This window comes from Bos grunniens, chromosome 4 (assembly GCF_055505025.1).
Source record: "Bos grunniens cultivar Pamir isolate PY7600 chromosome 4, Bosgru_T2T1.0, whole genome shotgun sequence".
NCBI classification, from domain to species: Eukaryota; Metazoa; Chordata; class Mammalia; order Artiodactyla; family Bovidae; genus Bos; species Bos grunniens.
Window position 1 is genome coordinate 35,252,272 of NC_141168.1, and position 23,127 is coordinate 35,275,398.

General features: G+C 37.1%; 1 protein-coding gene across 2 annotated transcripts in view; it reads right to left on the reverse strand.

Annotated features, from left to right (window-relative positions):
• Positions 1-23,127, reverse strand: part of KCND2 (potassium voltage-gated channel subfamily D member 2) — a 568,410-nt gene that overhangs the window by 256,063 nt on the left and 289,220 nt on the right. The gene's annotated exons all lie outside the window — the stretch shown is intronic.

Here is a 23,127-nt window from a genome sequence, read left to right on the forward strand (position 1 = left end):
TCAGGGAGCTAAGGTCCTGCATGCTTTGCAGCTAAAAAACCATAAAACAGAAGCAATATTGTAACAAATTCAATAGACTTTAAAACAGTGGCCCACATAAAGAAAAATCTTAAAAAATATACAGATGTTTGTCAATTTGAAGGTTCCCACAAATCCCACAACTTTATACTCTTGTTTGCCACATAGGTCAATGCTAAGGAACAGTGAACTTGTGAATGGCAGTCAAATTGGAGCAAGGGTTACCATTATGTATTAGTACGAAACAGCTGACAACAGCATGGAGTGGAAACATTTTGTAATACTGTAGCCATGGTTGCATAGAAGAAGAGTGGTATCATTTCAGGGAAGTTTGCGTCATCTTTCTGTTTCATTTTCTTGTGGGTTTATCTCATTAAGGCGAGCCAATTTCTGTTCCGTGTTCTGGAAGGTGCTGGCTAGTCTTAGTGTATTAAGATGGATAGAGTCCAAAGAATAATAAAAGAAGATATTTACTCCTATCACAATTTTGTTTCTTTTTAAATGACATACAATACCTTACATGACAGTGAATTAATGTTTTGCCCAAACTGTATATTTAGATTGACTCAAGGAGCCCAAACTGAAAGAGCTCATTGCTAAGTGACCTTCTATTCAATAAAATGTCATCAATTTATTTTTTTCAATAATGAATCACTTTTAAAACCTCTTCTACATATATAACAAGTTCTCCTTTCCAATCTAACCTCTAAATCATTCTTCACAGCTAGGAAGAATTGAAAATTTAATTTAATATTGCAGTCGAAGAGTCTAAATTCTATGACTGCTGTCATTTATAAGGAAGCTTTCCTGATCCAGTTTAAAGAGTCATGTTTGTATAAACTACTTTGAAAATCATTCTTCCTTCCCTGAGGGTCTGAAAGTATTGGAACAATGTTTGTCTTTGTAGCAGAAAAGTAATAAAATCACAGAGAAAAGTAAGTATATCTGAATTGTTGTAATATGTTATTGTGTAGCACAATAATAAAAACCACAGCTACATTTTAAAATGTATTTATTTTATTATTTCCCACAATTAGGTCACAGAAATTCTCTGTGATCAAATCAGATGGATAAATACCCCTGTTCTACAAACCTATCTGCTCCTTAGCATGCATTACTTATCCTATTTCTGAGATATGCCATATGGTCCTCCATGTATTCACTTAATAAACATATCCTGATATTTTCTATGAGTGTGGCTGCTAATGTAAAGATATTTTAGTCATTGTCCTGATTTTTAATTAATCAAGGGTCCCAAGTGAAAGACATAAGACAATAAAGAATACAATTAATGCTGCAGTAGAAGTTTAAGAAAAAACTTTAGAAACCACTAAAAAAGAAGTCAATCTGAACAGAAGTAGGATAAAAAAATGCTTTAGGGACAGATGGCCCCCTGAATTGGCCCTGAAAGAAGCATAGAGCTTTTATTTTTTTTTATAACTTGCACTGATTATAAAGGTAATACAAGCTACTGGCTTAAGATGGTTGATTGACTATTTTACCTCTCAAAATATCTGAAGCGGCAGAAGAAATAGAATATGTCTATGAACGGACTGTTTTGGTTTATATCTATTGGGCTAGCCAATTTCTTCCTAATTTTTCTGAGAATGGGGAGGATGTGCCTTCAACAAAGCAGACTGTGAAGGGTTTCTAGAAGATATCACTCAGCTTGGAAGACACTGAGTACAAGTTCCACCAGAGTTAAAAATCTGTGTCTCAACATGGAAGAGGGACATGGCTCCCAACATTACTCAGTTTCCTTGAAGAAATCTCAATGCTCAAAGTCTATAGCCTGGAGGAAGGAGGTGGGGGCAGTTGAAAGAGAAAAAGGGAAAGGATCATGGGCTTTTGACTGAATTATTAGTAGAATGTATTGGAATAATAAACTAGGCTTATATCAAGGCAATCTCATTACATACAAAAAAGTCTGATTATTAAAAAATATTAACTGAAAAGAAAAATATATAAATATACTAGATAATTTTAGAGAAACATGTACAATCTTGGGGTCAGAAAAAAGTCAAATCATTCACCCAAAACAGTGGTTAAATATAGTATATACATTATAGATAATAAAATGGAGTTGTTAAAAGAATGTGGTATATATACTATTAGTGAAAAAATATCAGAATAATACATAAAATGTTACATCAGTTATAGAGAATATATATGTGATGGCAGGAATACACACACACACACACACACACACATATGGGGCTTTCAAGATGACACTAGTGGTAAAGAATCCACGTGCCAATGCAGGAGACAGAAGAGATATTAGTTCAATGCTGGGTAGGAAAGATCCCCTGCAGTAGGAAATGGCAACCCACTCCAGTATTCTTGCCTGGAGAATCCCATGGACAGAGGAACCTGGTGGGCTACAGTCTATAGGGTCGCAAAGAGTCAGACATGACTGAAGCAACTTAGCACACATATGTATATGTGTGTGTGTGTATACATACATACATATATGTATAACTTATTTCTAGAAGAATACATACTAGGCTGAAAACAGCAATTACCCGAGAGGCTAGTAGTTGAAAATGGAGATGGGGGAAGCAGGAAGTGGTGAAGAAGACATGTACATATTTGAACTTTTGCTATCTTTCAAATATGCTTTATTTTATTTATTTATTTTGTAATGGCAATTACAAATACACAGTCATTTTAGAAAAGTTGCAAAAATACATATATGTATAACGAGGCCATAGAAAGCACGGACATTCCCACAATCATGAAGGAGTAGGATCTGAATAGGGGAAAATAGATGAAAACCATTTCTGGTCAAGGAATCCTTGGGTTTTAAGGGAAAAACAAAACAATCTCACGAATTTCACTTTTCTTGCAAGAGTTTCCAGCTGACGTTAAGTTAAATTCACAGATCACTTGCTGTGGTGCTCTCTCAGGCTCAGCTCCATGCATAGGGCGAATGCATACCTAGCAACCCCTTTAGAGATGCAGGGTCCCTGAAGTCAGGAGCCTTCAGGTTTTTGGCAGTTTTCAGGATGCCCTTGAACTGAGTCCAACTAACAGGCAAGAAGATGTTATAAAAATATGACCCTTGAAATGTTTTATTGATTTCCAGGAATGAGGCCCCTAATGACCACTATACTTTGCTTGCAACATGTTTTATAGATGTTTTTATTAAAGTTGATTTAATTTCCCCCAGTTCACGTGTTCTTGCTAATTGAATCATTTCCCTCAGTTCCCAGAAGACTATAAAATAGAGAATTTATTGCATACTGCATAACAATGTATATCAGGGTAAATATATCGATGGGACTCCTCTGCCAGCACCTTGTTCAGAGCTGATAAAGTGCCATCATAATTACTCAGTGAATCTGATGTACTTCATTATATTAGCATGGGCTCTATTGGTTATGAAAGTTGAAATGGTCTGTTGCTGTTATTATTGAATAAAAGTCAACTATTTATGTGCTCTTAGGTATAGGAAATAGATTTTACCTTCTCAAAATTGTTTCTGGAGCATTACCTGGGGGTTCAGCTTATTGTCCTTCTGAGAGTCAATAAGATGTCAGTAGAAATAGGAAGACTGAAAAAAATCAGATCCCTTTTTTGAAAAAAAAAAAGAAGCAAAAAATTTTAAGAAAATTTAAATTAAAAAAATATGGAAAAAAATTTTTCCAAAAAAGAAAAATTAAGAAGCAGCAGCATGTCCAGCATGAATATGTTGGCATTTAAAAGCTAAGAATCGGGACAATTATCAATTTAAATATCCATTTTCTATAATGAATAATTATCAAACCTTAATATTTAAGGATTTAATTAAATATTTCCCCTCTACAATAAGTTTCATTTCTAAGTCATTTATTTGATTGGTCTATTGGACACATGATATTTTCAAAAGTTGAAAAAAATCAAAATATGATACTGATTTTGTCAAATTTCTAAAATGAATTAAAATCTATTTTCTTTGGGGGTGTGTGGGGGTAATGAGCACTCTATTTAGAGTTCTTTGTTAGGTACAATCAGAACAAAGAATAAGATACTTCCTTAAAAATTTTATTGTAAGGTAACATCTACATCCTTCATTTTTACCTTCGAGTATAACCTTCCTTTTGTACATGGAAAGACAACTTCAGGAGAGTTTAATGGAATTATTTTCCCTCAAAGCTACATAGATTTCATAGTTGGGATCCATTTCTTGTTCTACACTCTACCGTGTTTCTATAATATGCAATCAATATTGATTAGTTGAATTCTGAAATGGATCAGAATCAGAAAGTACCTTGGTTGAATTATTCATAAACATTCATAAAAGACAGTGTATAGATTACACTCATATGTCAGCATGATAAGAAGCATGATCTAGTGAGAATGTGCTGGCTCAAGAAAAAGGCAGGGACTTTTATTTTCCTGTGGGTAAGGCTTTAGAGACCTTGGGAAATCCCAGGATTATTAGAGGCGATTATCTGTTAGGAGAGTAGAAAGGACGGAGAAGAGGAAGCAAACATGCTTGTCTAGACTATGAGTATTAGAATAACACAGTAAACACGATTATGCTATAATGAGGTTATTAACATGGGAAAGCTGAAAACATTTCTAAAGGAGAAATCAGACAGGATCATGTGCACAGAAATGAATATAAGAAGTCTCAGTTTGGCTTTGCTGAGGTAGTATGGGTCAATAGGGCACTTATGATAGGTTTTCATTTTTTCACTCATTAATTTACAAAATGATTACTGAATGGATAAATGGCTTTACACAAGGCCCATGGTGTTTACTTGCATTCGTGAGTAAAGACTGTATAATGTTAATGTTGCAAGATTAATATAAAGGGTGTAGAGAGATTTGTGAGTCAATTCAAATGTTGCAAAATCTTAAACTCTCCAAGTGTGTGTGTGCCCCCCTGGGAAAAAGACTAGGATTTCCTGCCAGATACTTAATTGTGCCCTCAGAATTGGAAGCAGGAATTTTGAAGTTATTTAACTTACACCAGCTTCTATTATGCTGATTTAAGACTAAACAGTCATAGCATTCAAATACAAGCTAGTGCCCTAAAAATAAAATAAAAAAACATTCCCAGAAAGTAAGGTAATTCAGAAACTAATTAAAATTCTGGGGACTCAAAGTGGGTAAGTCTCATGCCTGGGTACATTTTATGACTTAGGTTTGGAATCTAAAAATCTCAGTTTCCATTCTGGATGTCTAAACTTTAAAACTTATTCCCCAAATCATAGTTTATAGATATAATTTTAAGGTTTTCTTCAAGTGATAGCTTGAATTTGTACAGAAGAGCAGATAAACATTTAGGGAAATATTTAGGAAGTATCCCAAATTCTGGGAATTTATCCTATAAAACTAATGCTAATACCAATGGTAAGTAACAAAAGATAAATGCCCTTTAGCCTAAAACACAGTTCAAGATGAATTATAAGTATACCTCATTAAGTTAGAATGACCAAAGAAGGGTTCAGAAATAAATGAAGTGTTAGGTATTTTTAAAAAAATGCAAGTTCTAAGTCATACTAGACTGTGAGGTCCTCAAAGACAGGTTATAGTATGTAACAGCTTTGCTATCCTAATGTTGAATACACTCCCAAGAAAATACTATTATTTATCTCTTAGCATAATTTGCGGAGAAGGCAATGGCAACCCACTCCAGTACTCTTGCCTGGAAAATCCCATGGATGGAGGAGCCTGGTAGGCTGCAGTCCACGGGATCCCTAAGAGTCGGACATGACTGAAATGACTTAGCTGCAGCAGCAGCATAATTTGAAATCCTAGGCTAGCTAAACTGAAGCAATTTGTTGGCAAGAAAGCATCTCTTATATTTTAAGAATACTCATCAGGATATTGGCTGGTCCCAGTAATATTAGAGGGCTTTCCAGGTGGCACAGTGGCAAAGAATCCACCTGCCAATGCAGGAGACACAGGAGATGTGGGTTTGACCCTTGGGTCAGAAATATCTCCTGGATTAGGAAATGGCAACCCACTTCAATATTCTTGCCTGGAGAAACCATGGACAGACGAATCTGGTGGCTATATATAGTCCATGGGGTTGCAGAGTTGGACACGACTGAGCACACACGCATATGCACAGTATTATCAGAATAATTAAGAGCTATACTAAACTTGTCAAGCTAAATGAATAAAGTACATCCTCAGATGAAGTACCCATGACTTTTATTATATTTGTTCATATACTTAGTAATTTGCAAAAATTCAGCAATTGTCTCCCTGTCATTAGTTTGAATTAACAAAGCCCTACTGGAATAGCAGTTAGGATGGTAATTATGGAAAATGAAGTTACATTTCTAAATAAATGGAGGTTATATTCATATTTAGTAAAGCCTGAAGACTAAGCTTCAAAGTAAAAGCATTTTAGAAAATATTTTAAAAGCTAGTATGGTACTGAAACAAAAACTGAAAAAGCAATGTAATTTTTACATGTTTTATTATTTACTATCAGGCTCAACTCCTGTTTCTCAGCTCCTACTGTCTTATTGTTTTAGTACATTTTGTTAGTTCCCTCTGACTTTGCCCTTCTGGACATTAGCTGACACTTTAATTTTTATAATTTCAAAAATATTGATTTTCAACAATTTTTAAATTAAATTTCTATATTTTTTCTATTTCAGGGCTCTTGATACAACAATATCTTTTTCTTTTTGGGGGGCTTACCAAGAATATCAGTGTCTGCTTCCTGTTGATATGTCTCAGAATGTTGAATTGGTATAATCTGGCATATGATAATTTTTATGTAAAAATCATGTCAGCTTAAAAAAATCTCTATATATCTTAAACTGTTTGTCCATGTAAAGATACATAAACATACATATACAGATTACTACCTACCAAGAGAAAGTCATTAGTATTTTAAATATTTATTTACTCAACAAAGTAAGACTAATTTGTTCTGAGATATCTGGAAATCTGTTTCATTATTCAAAACACACATAAAATTTTGTCTCCTTGGATTTCTGCACAATACTCTTTAATGGCAGAAACCAAGCACAGTTATAATAGAGCCATAACATCGAAGTTAACCTTAAAGGCTTCCCAGTTGTCACAGTTGGTAAAGAATCCACCTGCCAGTGCAGGAGACACAAAAGATGTGTGCCCTACCCCTGGGTTGATAAGATCCCCTGGAGTAGGAAATGGCAAACCATTCCAGTTTTGCCTGGAAAATTCCATGGACAGAGGAGGCTAGCAGGTTACAGGCCGTGGAGTCCCAAAGAGTCAGACACGATGGAGCGACTGAGTACTCAGTGTTAAAGAACACAGCTTTTGTTAACCAAAGTTAATACATAATATAGATAGTAGGGATAGCACAATAACAAACACAGTTTTCCACATCTGAAATGTTAGGGCTTCAATTTAAAGGGCAGATGGTGACCATCTACAAGTATTCAGTTGGCCAAAAAGTTCATTTGGGTTTTTCTTTATGATTGTAGGGAAAAATCCAAACAAACTTTTTGGCCAACCCAATATTTCACTGCTTATCTTTTAACACTGTATTAAAGATTATTAGGTGAGTCAGGGTAAAAACGTCATGCATTGGTCACTTTCAGTTCAGTTCAGTTCAGTCACTCAGTTGTGTCCGACTCTTTGCGACCCCATGAATCACAGCACACCAGGCCTCCCTGTCCACCACCAACTCCCGGAGTTCACTCAGACTCACGTCCATCGAGTCAGTGATGCCATCCAGCCATCTCATCCTCTGTTGTCCCCTTCTCCTCCTGCCCCCAATCCTTCCCTGCATCAGGGTCTTTTTCAATGAGTCAACTTTTCGCATGAGGTGGCCAAAGTATTGGAGTTTCAGATATAAAATTCAAAGTCGGATTTGATGCCATGTGATTTTATGTTCAATATGCCAGCAAATTTGGAAAACTCAGCAGTGGCCACAGGACTGGAAAAGGCCAGTTTTCATTCCAATCCCAAAGAAAGGCAATGCCAAAGAATGCTCAAACTACCGCACAATTGCACTCATCTCACATGCTAGTAAAGTAATGCTCAAAATTCTCCAAGCCAGGCTTCAGTAATACATGAACCGTAAACTTTCTGATGTTGAAGCTGGTTTTAGAAAAGGCAGAGGAACCAGAGATCAAATTGCCAATATATGCTGGATCATGGAAAAAGCAAGAGAGTTCCAGAAAAACATCTATTTCTGCTTTATTGACTAAGCCAAAGCCTTTGACTGTGTGCAGATCACAATAAACTGTGGAAAATTCTGAAAGAGATGGGAATACCAGACCACGTGACCTGCCTCTTGAGAAATCTGTATGCAGGTCAGGAAGCAACAGGTAGAACTGAACATGGAACAACAGTCTGGTTCCAAATAGGAAAAGGAGTACGTCAAGCTGTATATGTCACCCTGCTTATTTAACTTATATGCAGAGTACATCATGAGAAACGCTAGACTGGAAGAAACACAAGCTGTAATCAAGATTGCTGGGAGAAATATCAATAACCTGATACACAGATGACACCACCTTTATGGCAGAAAGTGAAGAGGAACTACAGAGCCGTTGATGAAAGTGAAAGAGGAGGGTGAAGAAGTTGGCTTAAAACTCAACATTCAGAAAACAAAGATCATGGCATCTGGTCCCATCACTTCATGGGAAATAGATGCGGAAATAGTGGAAACAGTGTCAGACTTTATTTTTGGGGGCTCCAAAATCACTGCAGATGGTGACTGCAGCCATGAAATTAAAAGATGCTTACTCCTTGGAAGGAAAGTTATGACCAACCTAGATAGCATATTGAAAAGCAGAGGCATTACTTTGTCAACAAAGGTCCATCTAGTCAAGGCTATGGTTTTTCCTGTGGTCATGTATGGATGTGAGAGTTGGACTGTGAAGAAGGCTGAGTGTCGAAGAATTGATGCTTTTGAACTGTGGTGTTGGAGAAGACTCTTGAGAGTCCCTTGGACTGCAAGGAGATCCAACCAGTCCATTCTGAAGGAGATCAGCCCTGGGATTTCTTTGGAGGGAATGATGCTGAAGCTGAAACTCCAGTACTTTGGCCACCTCATGCGAAGAGTTGACTCATTGGAAAAGACTCTGATGCTGGGAGGGATTGGGGGCAGGAGAAGAAGGGGACGACAGAGGATGAGATGGCTGGATGGCATCACCGACTCAATGGACGTGAGTCTGAGTGAACTCCAGGAGTTGGTGATGGACAAGGAGGCCTGGCGTGCTGCAATTCATGGGGTCACAAAGAGTCGGACATGACTGAGCGATTGAACTGAACTGATGTTATGTTCTAGTTTTATGTTCCGACCAGAATGTAATTATTTGGGCCCTGTTTGGATTACAATTAATTTTTAAAAAGAAATAATTCTCTAAACACATAATTAATGATGTACTGAAAATAAATCAAAACTATTTTAAAGTATTAAAAAAAGAAAAGATGATCAGAATCTGCACACAGTCCTACAAGGCTGAAGCTCTTTCTGAGATTTGAGAAAAGATTACAGAGAACTGCCATTTCAGCTGAGTCTTCTGCAGAGGTTTAGATGGGAGAGAGAACCCTGCACCTGTGGTGTGCTGCACATAATTTAGCATGGCTGTCATTCAGAGTGGATGTGAGAGCATGATGGAGAATCAGTCTGGAAATCAAGGCAATGTCCATCCAAATCATGAAGAACTCATGGAAGTATAGCAGATATACACCCCAATTTTCTCAGAACAATAGCAGTTTATACTTATTATCACAGAAGTAATTAGTAGCAATGCCTCCTTTCACTTTAAGAGATGAGATGTATGCTATGCCCACTCTACTTATAAACTACAATAAAGGTTTGGTGGTTATCCTATAGGCAGTAGGAAGCAACATTCTGTTTTCTCTAAAGAATTAATAAACCATAGTCTTGAACTTTCAGAACTTTATAGACAAGTAGAAGAGACGTACACATATCTATAATATGAGATGAGAAGTAACCGGCTTCATAGGAGAAGTATGGTAATTTCAGGCTAGCTATATCTTCCCTCTGCATGAACCAGGGAAATCTCTGCGGAAGACGTGGCATTTGAGGAGACCCTGAATGAAAGCTAGGGACCGGACCTACATTTGTTTTATATCTAGTGGTCTAGGCAGCTCAAATTTACATATAGGAATAATGCACCAATCTGGTTAACTATCATACGAATTATACTTAACTATTGTGCTAAGTTGCTTCAGTCACGTCTGACTCTGTGCGACCCTATGGACTGTAGCCCTCCAGGCTCCTCTGTCCATGGGATTCTCCAGGTAAGAATACTGGAGTGGGTTGCCATGCCCGCCTCCATGCCTCCCTCCTCCCTCTTCCCGACCTAGGGATTGAACCCACGTCTCTTAACATCTCTTTCATTGGCAGGCAAGTTCTTTATCACTAGCGCCCCTGGGAAGCCTATTGTAAGAATTTAAAAACCAGTAATATTAGGAAGCACATAATAAATTGGTGCCTTTAAAGATGTAAGTGCTGAAAATGATGATTCAAGGAAACTTTAAAGTTACAGTTTACACCACAGAATTAGACAGGCAGATTGGTAAAATCCATACATACTCAAATCACTTCCTGTGTCAAGTCTTAGAAAAATGCAGCTGTGTCGGCAGGCAAAGTGAATTAACATCAGTGATTAGGTTTATGATCCTACCGACCTAGCTGATGAGGAGGGGGGAAACAGACAGTAGTAAACCTGAACTGTGTATCTGTTGCAAGATTTACAAGTGTTCCTTGCAATCAGGGTTGTTCTCCACCCATTGAATTGTCCCTACCAATATATTATTTTTTATGGTCCAGTCTAATATAGTCATTTGTGAAAATGTTTCAGCTCTAGCTGATGGTTTGTAGAACCATGACTCTAAACCTTGCCAGATTGGGGTAGGGAATATTTGGCTTCCCTCAGCTTTGCATGTGGCTCTGTGTTTTAAATATATTTTACAGTCAGCAAAAACAAAACTGGGAGCTGACTGTGGCTCAGATCATGAACACTTTATTGCCAAATTCAGACTTAAATTGACGAAAGTGGGGGAAACCACTAGATCATTCAGATATGACCTAAATCAAATCCCTTATGATTATACAGTGAAGGTGAGAAATATATTTAAGGGACTAGACCTGATAGACAGAGTGCCTGATGAATTATGGATGGAGGTTCATGACATTGTACAGGAGACAGGGATCAAGAACATCCCGAAGAAAAAGAAATACAAAAAAGCAAAATGTCTGTCTGAGGAGGCCTTACAAATAGCTCTGAAAAGAAGAGAAGTGAAAAGCAAAGGAGAAAAGGAAAGATACAGCCATCTGAATGCAGAGTTCCAAAGAATAGCAAGAAGAGACAAGAAAGCCTTCCTCAGTGATCAGTGCAAAGAAATAGAGGAAAACAACAGAATGGGAAAGACTAGAGATCTCTTCAAGAAATTAGAGATACCAAGGGAACATTTCATGCAAAGATGGGCTCAATAAAGGACAGAAATGGTATGAACCTAACAGAAGAAGAAGGTATTAAGAAGAGGTGGCAAGAATACACAGAACTGTACAAAAAAGATCTTCATGACCTAGATAATCATGATGGTGTGATCACTCACCTAGAGCCAGACATCCTGGAGTGTGAAGTCAAGTGGGCCTTAGGAAGCATCACTATGAACAAAGCTAGTGGAGGTGATGGAATTCCAGTTGAGCTATTTCAAATCCATAAAAGATGATGCTGTGAAAGTGCTGCATTCAATATGCCAGCAAATTTAGAAAACTCAGCAGTGGTTACAGGACTGGAAAGGGTCAGTTTTCCTTCCAATCCCAAAGAAAGGCAATGCCAAAGAATGCTCAAACTACCACACAATTGCACTCATCTCACACACTAGTAAAGTAATGCTCAAAATTCTCCAAGCCAGGCTTCAGCAGTACGTGAACTGTGAACTTCCTGATGTTCAAGCCGGTTTTAGAAGAGGCAGAGGAACCAGAGATCAAATTGCCAATATCCTCTGGATCATCAAAAAAGCAAGAGAGTTCCAGAAAAACATCTATTTCTGCTTTATTGACTACGCCAAAGCCTTTGACTGTATGCCGATCACGATAAACTGTGGAAAATTCTGAAAGAGATGGGAATAGCAGACCACCTGACCTGCCTCTTGAGAAACCTGTATGCAGGTCAGGAAGCAACAGTTAGAACTGGACATAGATCAACAGAATGGTTCCAAATAGGAAAAGGAGTACGTCAAGGCTGTATATTGTCACCCTGCTTATTTAACTTATAGGCAGGGTACATCATGAGAAATGCTGGGCCGGAGGAAGCACAAGCTGGAATCAAGATTGCTGGGAGAAATATCAATAACCTCAGATATGCAGATGACACCACCCTTACGGCAGAAAGTGAAGAAAAACTAAAGAGCCTCTTGATGAAAGTGAAAGAGGAGAGTGAAGAATTTGGCTTAAAGATCAACATTCAGAAAACAAAGATCATGGCATCCGGTCATATCACTTCATGGGAAATAGATGGGGAAACAGTGGACACAGTGGCTGACTTTATTTTTTTTGGCTCCAAAATCACTGCAGATGGTGACTGCAGCCATGAAATTAAAAGACATTTACTCCTTGGAAGGAAAGTTATGACCAACCTAGTCAGCATATTAAAAAGCAGAGACATTACTTTGCCAACAAAGGTCCATCTAGTCAAGGCTATGGTTTTTCCAGTGGTCATGTACGGATGTAAGAGTTGGACTATAAGGAAACCTGAGCACTGAAGAGTTGATTCTTTTGAACTGTGGTGTTGGAGAAGACTCTTGTGAGTCTCTTGGATTGCAAGGAGGTCCAACCAGTCCCTCCTAAAGGAGATCAGTCCTGAGTGTTCATTGGAAGGACTGATGTTGAAGCTGAAACTCTAGTAATTTGGCCACCTGATGTGAAGAGCTGACTCATTGGAAAAGACCCCAATGCTGGAAGGGAATGGGGGCAGGAGGAAAAGGGGACGACAGAGGATGAGATGGTTGGATGGCATCACCAACTCAATGGACAGGAGTTTGGGTAAACTCTGGGAGTTGTTGATGGACAGGGAGGCCTAGGATGCTGTGGTCCATGGGGTCACAAAGAGTCAGACATGACTGAGCAACTGAACTGAACTGAACTACAAAAGCCTGCATTTAAAAGGCATTTCCACGATACTGGATGCTTGGGGCTGGTGCACTGGGAGGACCCAGAGGGATGGTGTGGGGAGGGAGGAGGGAGGAGGGTTCAGGATGGGGAACACATGTATGCCTGTGGCGGATTCATTTTGATATTTTGCAAAACTAATACAATTATGTAAAGTTTAAAAATAAAATAAAAATACATGCCTGCTAAAAAAAAAAAAAAAAAGAACTTGAGGTTGTTTGTTACACAGCATTATTGCAATAAAAACTGGCAAATCCAAAAAAAAAAAAAAAAAGGCATTTCCTGGTACTCCAGAATCCAACGGATTGGAGACTCTTTTTTCCTCCTCATCTGAATGATTCACCTACATAGGCTCTGGGGTTTTTCTCTCTCTAGTGCTCCAATTTAGGCACAGTCTATTGAAAAACAGTATGAATTCAGAATAAAAATAAAAAAGACATGTATATCTAAGTATTGAAGCCAAGAAGCATTACTGAAAATAGCAGAATACAAGGAGTCCCTTTATTATTTAGTATATCCATAAAAGAGCACTTTATAGAGATTTGTTTTATTATTATTGAAACCAGCACTAAATTTATCAGATTTTAGAGACACAGAACCTGAGACTTATCACAATGTGATTTTTCTAACCTTACCAAACATTTCTATCAAATTGGTATTTAGAACATAGAAAACCTGAATATTCATGACTTTTATTTACCCTCTCTGGTCCAGCAGGGGTAATTTTTAGTACTGTTATTCTAACTTACACTGAATGACCACTTTTCCTAGGATTTGCAGCAGTATATGAAAGTGAACCACCTACAAGGCAATCATAACAAAAAGACATTAGAGCAATTCATTTAGAAAAGCAGGAGAGGATGCAAAGAATTCTTGTTTACCCCTCTGCTTCTTTCCAAAAACCACTTTACATATTTTATCCCACTGATCTTTCAATTTCTCTATCCTGGAATGAGTAACTAAGGTAATTCCTTTAGCCTAAGCCTGATGAGATTAAGTGATTCACTCATGGTCATGCCATAAATCCTGGGTTTCAGGAATCAGTCTGTGCATTCTGTTCTAATTCTGTACCCTGTGTCCAACTGGGTAGATTAACTTGGACTTTTGAATAGTGCTTACACAAGATCTTTTCAGAAAAGTCCAAGTGAAAGCCAACACAGAGGACTAGAGTGGAAAATAATTTCACTTCCTAACAACAGGCTGAGAACAAGAGGGCAAATAAAGCTACAGAAGAGAGATTACGAAGAGTGAGAGGTGGAGTCCCAGAAGGAAGCTGGGAAAAAAAAAAAAACAAAACAAAGTGGAAGCTGAGATTGGAAATAGTGAATTGTAACTCTGTGTGTGAAATGTAATTCCACATTATTATGATATTACTTTTTCATAAAATAATAGAGGCGGATGGCACCCCAAGAGTCTGTTGGGTGCAATATTTGCCTTCAGGCACTAATTGGCTGATGATACGGGCAGAGGGATATCAAGATACATCTAAGAAAATAGGCCTTTCTTCTAATTTACTTAATTGGAAGTAATTGGTTATTCTGCTGTTCTAATCCCCCATTACATTTTAGCTGTGCCTATAGTGTATGTCTCTGCTTTTGAATATGCTATCTAGGTTTGGACTGTGAAGAAGGCTGAGCACCGAAGAATTGATGCTTTTGAACTGCGGTGTTGGAGAAGACTCTTGAGAGTCCCTTGGACTGCAAGGAGATCCAACCAGTCCATTCTCAAGGAGATCAGCCCTGGGATTTCTTTGGAAGGACTGATGCTAAAGCTGAAACTCCAGTACTTTGGCCACCTCATGCGAAGAGTTGACTCATTGGAAAAGACTCTGATGCTGGGAGGGATTGGGGGCAGGAGGAGAAGGGGAAGACAGAGGATGAGATGGCTGGATGGCATCACTGCCTCGATGGACGTGAGTCTGAGTGAACTCCGGGAGTTGGTGATGGACAGGGAGGCCTGGCGTGCTGCGATTCATGGGGTCACAAAGAGTCGGACACGACTGAGCGACTGATCTGATCTGATCTGATCTGATAAGTGTATGTGTGCATACATAAACAAACTACTTACCTACACACACATAAACAGGTAGAGCTAGATACTGTATTTATAAAGTACTTTTAATGTTCTTTTCATTTGAATCTTGTAACAGTCCTCTGAGGTATCTGTTCAGTTCAGTTCAGTTCAGTCACTCAGTCGTGTCCGACTCTTTGCGACCCCATGAACCACAGCACACCAGGTCTCCCTGTCCTTCACCAACTCTCGGAGTCTACCAAAACCCATGTCCATCAAGTTGGTGATGCCATCCAGCCATCTCATCCTCTGCCGTCCCCTTCTCCTCCTGCCTTCAATCTTTCCCAGCATCAGGGTCTATTCCAATGAGTCAGCTCTTTGCGTCAGGTGGCCAAAATATTGCAGTTTCAGCTTCAACATCAGTCCTTCCCATGAACACCCAGGACTGATCTTCTTTAGGATGGACTGGTTTGATCTCCTTGCAGTCCAAGGGACTCTCAAGAGTCTTCTCCAACACCACAGTTCAAAAGCATCAATTCTTTGGAACTCAGCTTTCTTCACAGTCCAACTCTGACATCCATACATGATCACTGGAAAAACCATGGCCTTGACTAGATGGACTTTTGTTGGCAAAGTAATGTCTATGCTTTTTAATATGCTCTCTAAGTTGGTCATAACTTTCCTTCCAAGGAGTAAGCATCTTTTAATTTCATGGCCACAGTCACCATCTGCAGTGATTTTGGAGCCCCCAAAAATAAACTCTGCACTGTTTCCACTGTTTCCCCATCTATTTGCCATGAAGTGATGCAACCAGATGTCATGATCTTAGTTTTCTGCATGCTGAGCTTTAAGCCAACTTTTTCACTCTCCTCTTTCACTTTCATCAAGCGGCTCTTTCGTTCTTCTTCACTTTCTGCCATAAGGGTGGTGTCATCTGCATATCTGAGGTTATTGATATTTCTCCCAGCAATCTTGATTCCAGCTTGTGCTTCCTCCAGCCCAGTGTATCTCATAATGTACTATCCATATAAGTTAAATAAGCAGGGTGACAATATACAGCCTGGATGTATTTCTTTCCCAATTTGGAACCAGTCTGTTGTTCCATGTTCAGTTCTAACTGTTGCTTCCTGACCTGCATACAGGTTTCTCAAGAGGCAGGTCAGGTGGTCTGGTATTCCCATCTCTTTCAGAATTTTCCACAGTTTATTGTGATCCACACAGTCAAAGGCTTTGGCATAGTCAGTAAAGCAGAAATAGATGTTTTTCTGGAACTCTCTTGCTTTTTCCGTGATCCAGCAGATGTTGGCAATTTGATCTCTTGTTCCTCTGCCTTTTCTAAAACCAGCTTGAACATCTGAAAGTTCATGGTTCACGTATTACTGAAGCCTGGCTTGGAGAATTTGAGGTATATGTTATTATGCTCAATTTAGATACTGGGAAATCAGTGTCACAAAACACTAATTAAATATATTTAAAAATTCTGTTTTACCTATTCCTTTGCTGCATGTGACTCAGTGTTTAAATACTTATACTATTTAATAAAAAACAATGCATTAAAATTTTTGAAAGTCCAAGGAGGAAAAAATATTCTACAAATTTAAGATTATCTAATCATGCTTATAAAGTAAATATGATATAGTAAAAGAAGCATGCTCAGTTGCTTTAGTAATCATTCTGTCATTCTGTAATTCATAATTACAAGTGAAAATTAAAGGCAACATTTGGAATATAACCATAGAAATGATTTCCTGAAATTGACCACCTTATATTGCACCCTAAGAGTAAAGCTGTTAGGTTTCATGCTTTCTAGAAACTGAAAATTGCACATTTGGGGGTGCAGTTTTTTAAAGTAGAAAATATTTATTTTCCTTTCACTGACTTTATAGTATTCTATATGTGTTCTATAGTATTCTGTATGTGAGGGTGTTGAGATTATAAATTTTGCTTTCATGTGCATCAATGTAAACTTCACAGAGCTTAACTGGTAGAAAACTACTGTCATTTAATGACGTTCTTTCCATAGTGTCATCTGTAGATTACGTTTCCCAGTCATCCTACCTTGCATCCAAGCTTGATCCTATGACTAGATTCTAGTAATGGGATATGGACAGAGTATTCACGAAGTGGGCATACCTTCTCCGTTCTCTTTTCTCTTCAACTACTTAAATGCAGAAGAGGATGGTAAAATTAGATGGATGGAACATGAGTTCCTGAATCACCACATGGAGGAAACCTTGACATGAGGGCCAAAAAACCTCTATATGTGTATCCATTAAAAGCTGGAGATTATTTGTAATAGCACTTACAGTTATCTTATCTAGTATACATATCCAAACTCTCTCTCTCTCATCCTGCTTTTTAAAAAAGAATGCTCTAAATTCTACATTTTCATCTTTCCTTCATTTGCTGGCATTTTATCACCAATAAAAAATTAAATGTGTAGTTGGTTTAGTTCATCATTTGTCCAGTAAAATAAAATAACTTTAGCCTCATGTCTGTCACATAATCTAGTTACTATCACACGTCTTCATTCAGAAATTATATATTCTCTATTATTTTTCATAAGCTTCCTTGAGCACATACACAGTTGTAGTTTATTTTACTGCATTTTCTTTTATTTCAGTGATTCATGTTTATTGCCTCTAACTTTCTCAAGGCAAGAACTCTCTTCATCTCTCTATCACCTTTAGGAAGTGTTTGTTAAACAAATATTTCTATTTTCATATACATATATATGCATTTTTTTTCTCATCTTGTGCAGAAGCCAATGGATATTGGCATATTAAATTAAAATATATTATAAATGACCACACATGGTTTGGGAAAGGCTGGTTGACCATATGCAATAAAAAATTATAAGGTAACTTTGTTAGGTAGACCTTTCGCAGTTCAGGATTAGAGTGAAATCCAGCAAATCCCCAAACTTAATAGGGTCCTCATGTTGAAAGAGCCCTACTTCCTTGGGCCAGGGTTACATATGAAAAATTTTACATAAATCAGAATATTAACTTACTGATTTACATGAGCACAACTGACAACTGAGCTAGCACATTCATGTTTTATTGCCATCACATTTCTTCCTGTAAACCTAATCACTTCAAAAGCCAACTTGGAATCAAAAGGTTTATTTTGATTTATTTGAAAAACAACATGAAGACTTAACCTGTTGATTCAAATGTTTAATGAATTAGACTAAGCCAGATTGATGGACTCATTTATGCATTAATGCTCTTTGCCAATGAAACTATAATTCTCGAAGTCCATTGGCACCTTCATTTGCCATACTGTACTGGCAATTTGATTTTTATTTAAAGGTGCCTTTTATTTTATTTGTGAACTAATTTATAATGTCACTTCCCATTACTCACTCACTCATTTATTCACTGAAAAATGTTCATTGAGCACCTATTATATGTCACTGTTCTTAGCACCCCAGTAACAAAGTAACAAAGATAGACCTAATCTTCCTAGTGATTCCAAAATGTTAATGGAGACAGGTAATCAAATCATTTAAAAAATGAAAGTATAATTACAAACTGATTAAATAAGCAGTCCATAGAAATGAGCCTTAGATAAGGGCATATACCATAACAATAGATTCTGAGCTGTAATGCACATGTTAGAGCTGATATCTGAAGGATAATTTGGTATTAATATCGCAAACAGATTACAAAGTGGTGCAGAAGGAAGAGCCTGCGTAAAGGACTGCGGTGTATGGGACAATGTCTGAAGGATGATGTAGCCAAAGAGAAGAGTGTGAGAATGTGAGGGCTTGGGAAGCAGTTGGAAAGTCTGGTGGGGGAAGGCCATGCTCAACTTTGTTAGCAAAGAATTTTATCCTTTAGCCTCAGAGCTAAGAAGAGCTATTAGAAAATTTAAGCAAGGTAATGTGAGCAGATTTCCTGCTGAAATCCATCATTCTGACTGCACTGGGCTGTGAGAAATGGACTGAAGGAAGACAAGGTGCCTGGTGCTGTAGCCTGGACCTGGACTGGTGAAGATGAACTGGAGAGAATGGCTCTCCTACTGATTTCTATGAGCAAAATGTAAAGGGTCAGTTTTTCTCTCCTTCATTTTCAAGATTTTTTTTTTGATACTTTATTGTAAGAATATGCAATATTCATTCCTATTCAAGCTCAGACTCCATCAAGCTATGGAATTATATGAGAAGAAAGGCTTCAATCAGACTCATAGGATTCAAGAAATAAGTATGATGTTTATTTTTAACACATGTAAATAAAATTGCACAAATTATGTAACCATAAATTGTTTGAAAATACAAATGAAAGAGCTACTACCATGATTCCATTATTCATAAAAGTATTAATATGTGTGCATATTGTCTTCCTTTGCAAATATTAAAAGTTTTAAGTAATTATAATCTTAATAACATATTTTTTAATGTATTCACTTAAAACCATAATCTTATGAGTTTCTATATACTCATAGCTGTCTTTTATATAAGTGCATCATTTTTCATTGCATTTATATCCCAGAATTTGGGTAAACATTTCCCTATCACCTAGTTCACTTAAGTATTTTTGTTATCATAAATGACACTGTAATGACTATCCTTATGCATAACTTTTTCATATTTAGAAGTATTTCATTAAAATAGATTCTTAGAATTGGGATTACCGAAATGGCAATATTTGTTAAATACTATACCCTCTGCTAACTTGTATTATGCATAAATGGCAGGCTAAACCATTTAAACAAGGATTTTCTACCTATGTTGGAATTATTTTTATTCTTAAATGACTATTATTACTTATTTATTATAAAGAACTATTGTTAACAAATTCATTGTGAAAGTATACTTGCAAAATTAATAAGAGCAACCATTACTTTTGAAAAAATATTTTCACCAAGAAAATATTATGATCTTAAATAATTATGATAATTTGTAATTTATATTCATGGCTTACCTGATAAAGTCATTACATGTCTTAACATTAACTCTGATTGCATAAATATTACATTAACTTCAATCACATAAGGATTTTAGAAACTATTTTAAATAAATATGAAGTAATAAATCAGGCTTGAGGGTAAAACTCCAAGTACATAAGAATAGATTTTAGTATTTAAAAAAGCTTTAGTTTGTCTGATTGCTCTGTTATAGAAATAACACTTTTCATATTAAAGACAACTGGGGAAATATATATACTAATTTTCTACTGTTACTTTAACAATTACCATAAAGTTAGTGGTTTAAAATAATATAAATTTATTATCTCAGTTCCCTAAGGTTAGAAGTCCAGGTGAGGTATAATTCTGGAGAAGAATCTATTTCCAAGCTCATCCAGGTTATGAGCGAATATCAGTTCCTTGTAGAAGGGCTGAGGTCCCTCTTGCCTTGATAGCTGTTAGCCAAGAGTCACTCAGATTCTTAAGGCCACTTGCATTCCTTGCCATGTTGGCCCCTCCCTTTACAGACTAGCAACAGCTTGTCCAGTCTGTCTCAAGCTTCCAAGCTCTCAGTCTTCCTCTTCTGTGGCATTGCTTCTTCTTCCAGCCAGAGAAAGTACTCTGCTTCTAAAAGCTCATGTGATTATATTGAGACTCTCTGGATGATTAATAATATCCTTAATTTTAACGGCATCTATAGTCTCTTTTGTGACATGAAGTATCATATCCACAAGGTCCAAAATTAGAATGTAGGAATCTTTGGAAGTCATGATCTATCTATGGCAGAGTACTATCACAGAAAACAAAGAGTTGTTTCAGTTCTTCAGCTTTTATTTATTTACCTCAGTTTCCACATTTCTTACCCATATAACAAATACAAGAAACTCACTATAATGATATTTTCCTACATCATATCCACATGTTTGTAGAGTGAATGAAAATAGTCTGTATATGTAACTTCATTCCTGAACTTTATTCTAGCAGATGGTTTAGTGTAGTGACAATTTTTAGGGGAACTCTACTGAACTGAAATGAAGTTAAGAACTGTAAAAATTCTCCAGATGATACAAGGAGAAAAACTATACAAAATTGCTGATTTAACATAGTATCTTTGAAAGAAGCCTAACAGTCAAAGCCATAATTTTTCCAGTAGTCATGGATGGATATTAGAGCTGGGCCATAAAGAAGGCTGAGCGCCAAAGAATTGATGCTTTCGAACTGTGGTGCTGGCGAAGACTCTTGAGAGTCCCTTGGACAGCAAGGAGATCAAACCAGTCAACCCTACATGAAATCAATCCTGAATGTTCATTGGAAGAACTGACGTTGAAACTGAGGCTCCAATTCTTGGCCACCTGATGCAAAGAGCTGACTCACTGGAAAAGACCATGATACTGGGAAAGATTGAGGGCAAGAGGAGAAGGGGACAACAGAGGATGAGATGGTTGGATGGCATCACTGACTCAATAGACATGAGTTTGAGCAAATTATGGGAGATAGTGGAGGATAGGGAAGCCTGGACTACTGCAGTTCATGTGGTGGCCAAGCGTCAGACACAATTTAGTGACTCCTGCACTGGCGGATGATTCTTTACCACTGAGCCATGTGGGAAGCCCTAGCCAATACTAGCACAGATTTTTTTTAAATGAGCTATTTGACCAGGACGTTAAGGTTACGGGTAAGGAGAGCTTAATAATATTGAAAATCATTATGAAATACAAGAGGATTTATATTTAAATGCACTCCTGAAATGAGTATCTTATAAGTTGTTCATGCATAAACACATAATGAAGACGTACAAAAAATGGTTAAATTTGACAATAGCAGTGTTTTTATAATAGCCATCCTGTATTGAAGTTGTGTGCTAAATACCTGAGCTCCAAAATTTTTTAAATCTGCATAACAAACCTAAGAAACATTGAGAGGTTCGAATAAATGAAATAATTTGCTAAGATCACATGCTAGTAAGTGAAGGAGGCTGTATTTTAACACAAATCCTCTGCTTTTTTACTGTTATGCTACACTGCTTCTTTAAGCAATCAGATAATAAACTGATTTTGCTGACACTTCACAGCTTACTAACATTAATTATAACTTGAACTTCAGCTATGGATAGTATTTGTGAGCAACAGTTACAGAAACAGTTCTAGAAGATGCAATTCTGACTCGACAACTATATGGAGAATAATAGTTTCCTTATTTTCTTCAAAAAAAGAATATTGAGTATATCATTAACAGGGTCTAACTCTCATCAGATTTAACTATATGACTGTGCCTCCTGCTGCACAGATCAACTCACACAAAAAAATCATTATCTGAAAAATTGTGTGCAAATCCAGTTGTGATAAATGGAATTGCTTTTTGTATATGCAATGAGGTCCCATTAATAAAAGTAATTGTAGAGTCAATAATTTGTAAAATGAACAATCAATTCCTAGTTTGCCATTGTTCTGTAGGTCAGAACTTGACATACCATACATAAAATTGTTACACTGGAACAAACGGTTTCCTTTCAAGTGAATAAAATTTTGACAAGAAGTTATAAGGCTGATTTCATACCTCTCAGAATAACATCAGGACTTCTAGAGTTTTATATAGAACTTTATGCAACACTTCTTCAGTTGATGAGGAAATATCTCATTGTAAAATCTTTCTATGCATTAAGAAGCCTTCCTGAATCTCTGAAGTATAACATGTAATGATCCGTAGGTTTGAGTCTGTGTATGTGTATTTTGTATAAGTAGATATGCATTTGTGGGTCAATAGCAGAGTTCCCATTTTCTGTCAAGTTAAATACAGACCATTTAAATTAACAGAGTTCAGCTGATTCCCCTTTGTGAGCTAACTCTGCAGTACTTGGAGAGTCAAGCAATACATATGTAAACTTGAGGAGGGAATGGCAACCCACCCCAGTACTCTTGCCTAGAGAATTCCATGAACAGAAGAGCCTGGTAGGCTACAGTCCATAGGATCATGAAGAGTCACACTCACTCTGTGATTGACTTTCACTTTCACCAGTAAATCATTTCTGGATGAGAGTAGCATAAAGATCTTCATCTTGAACCCCAGTTTCTTCTCCAACTTTTTGATGCCCTATC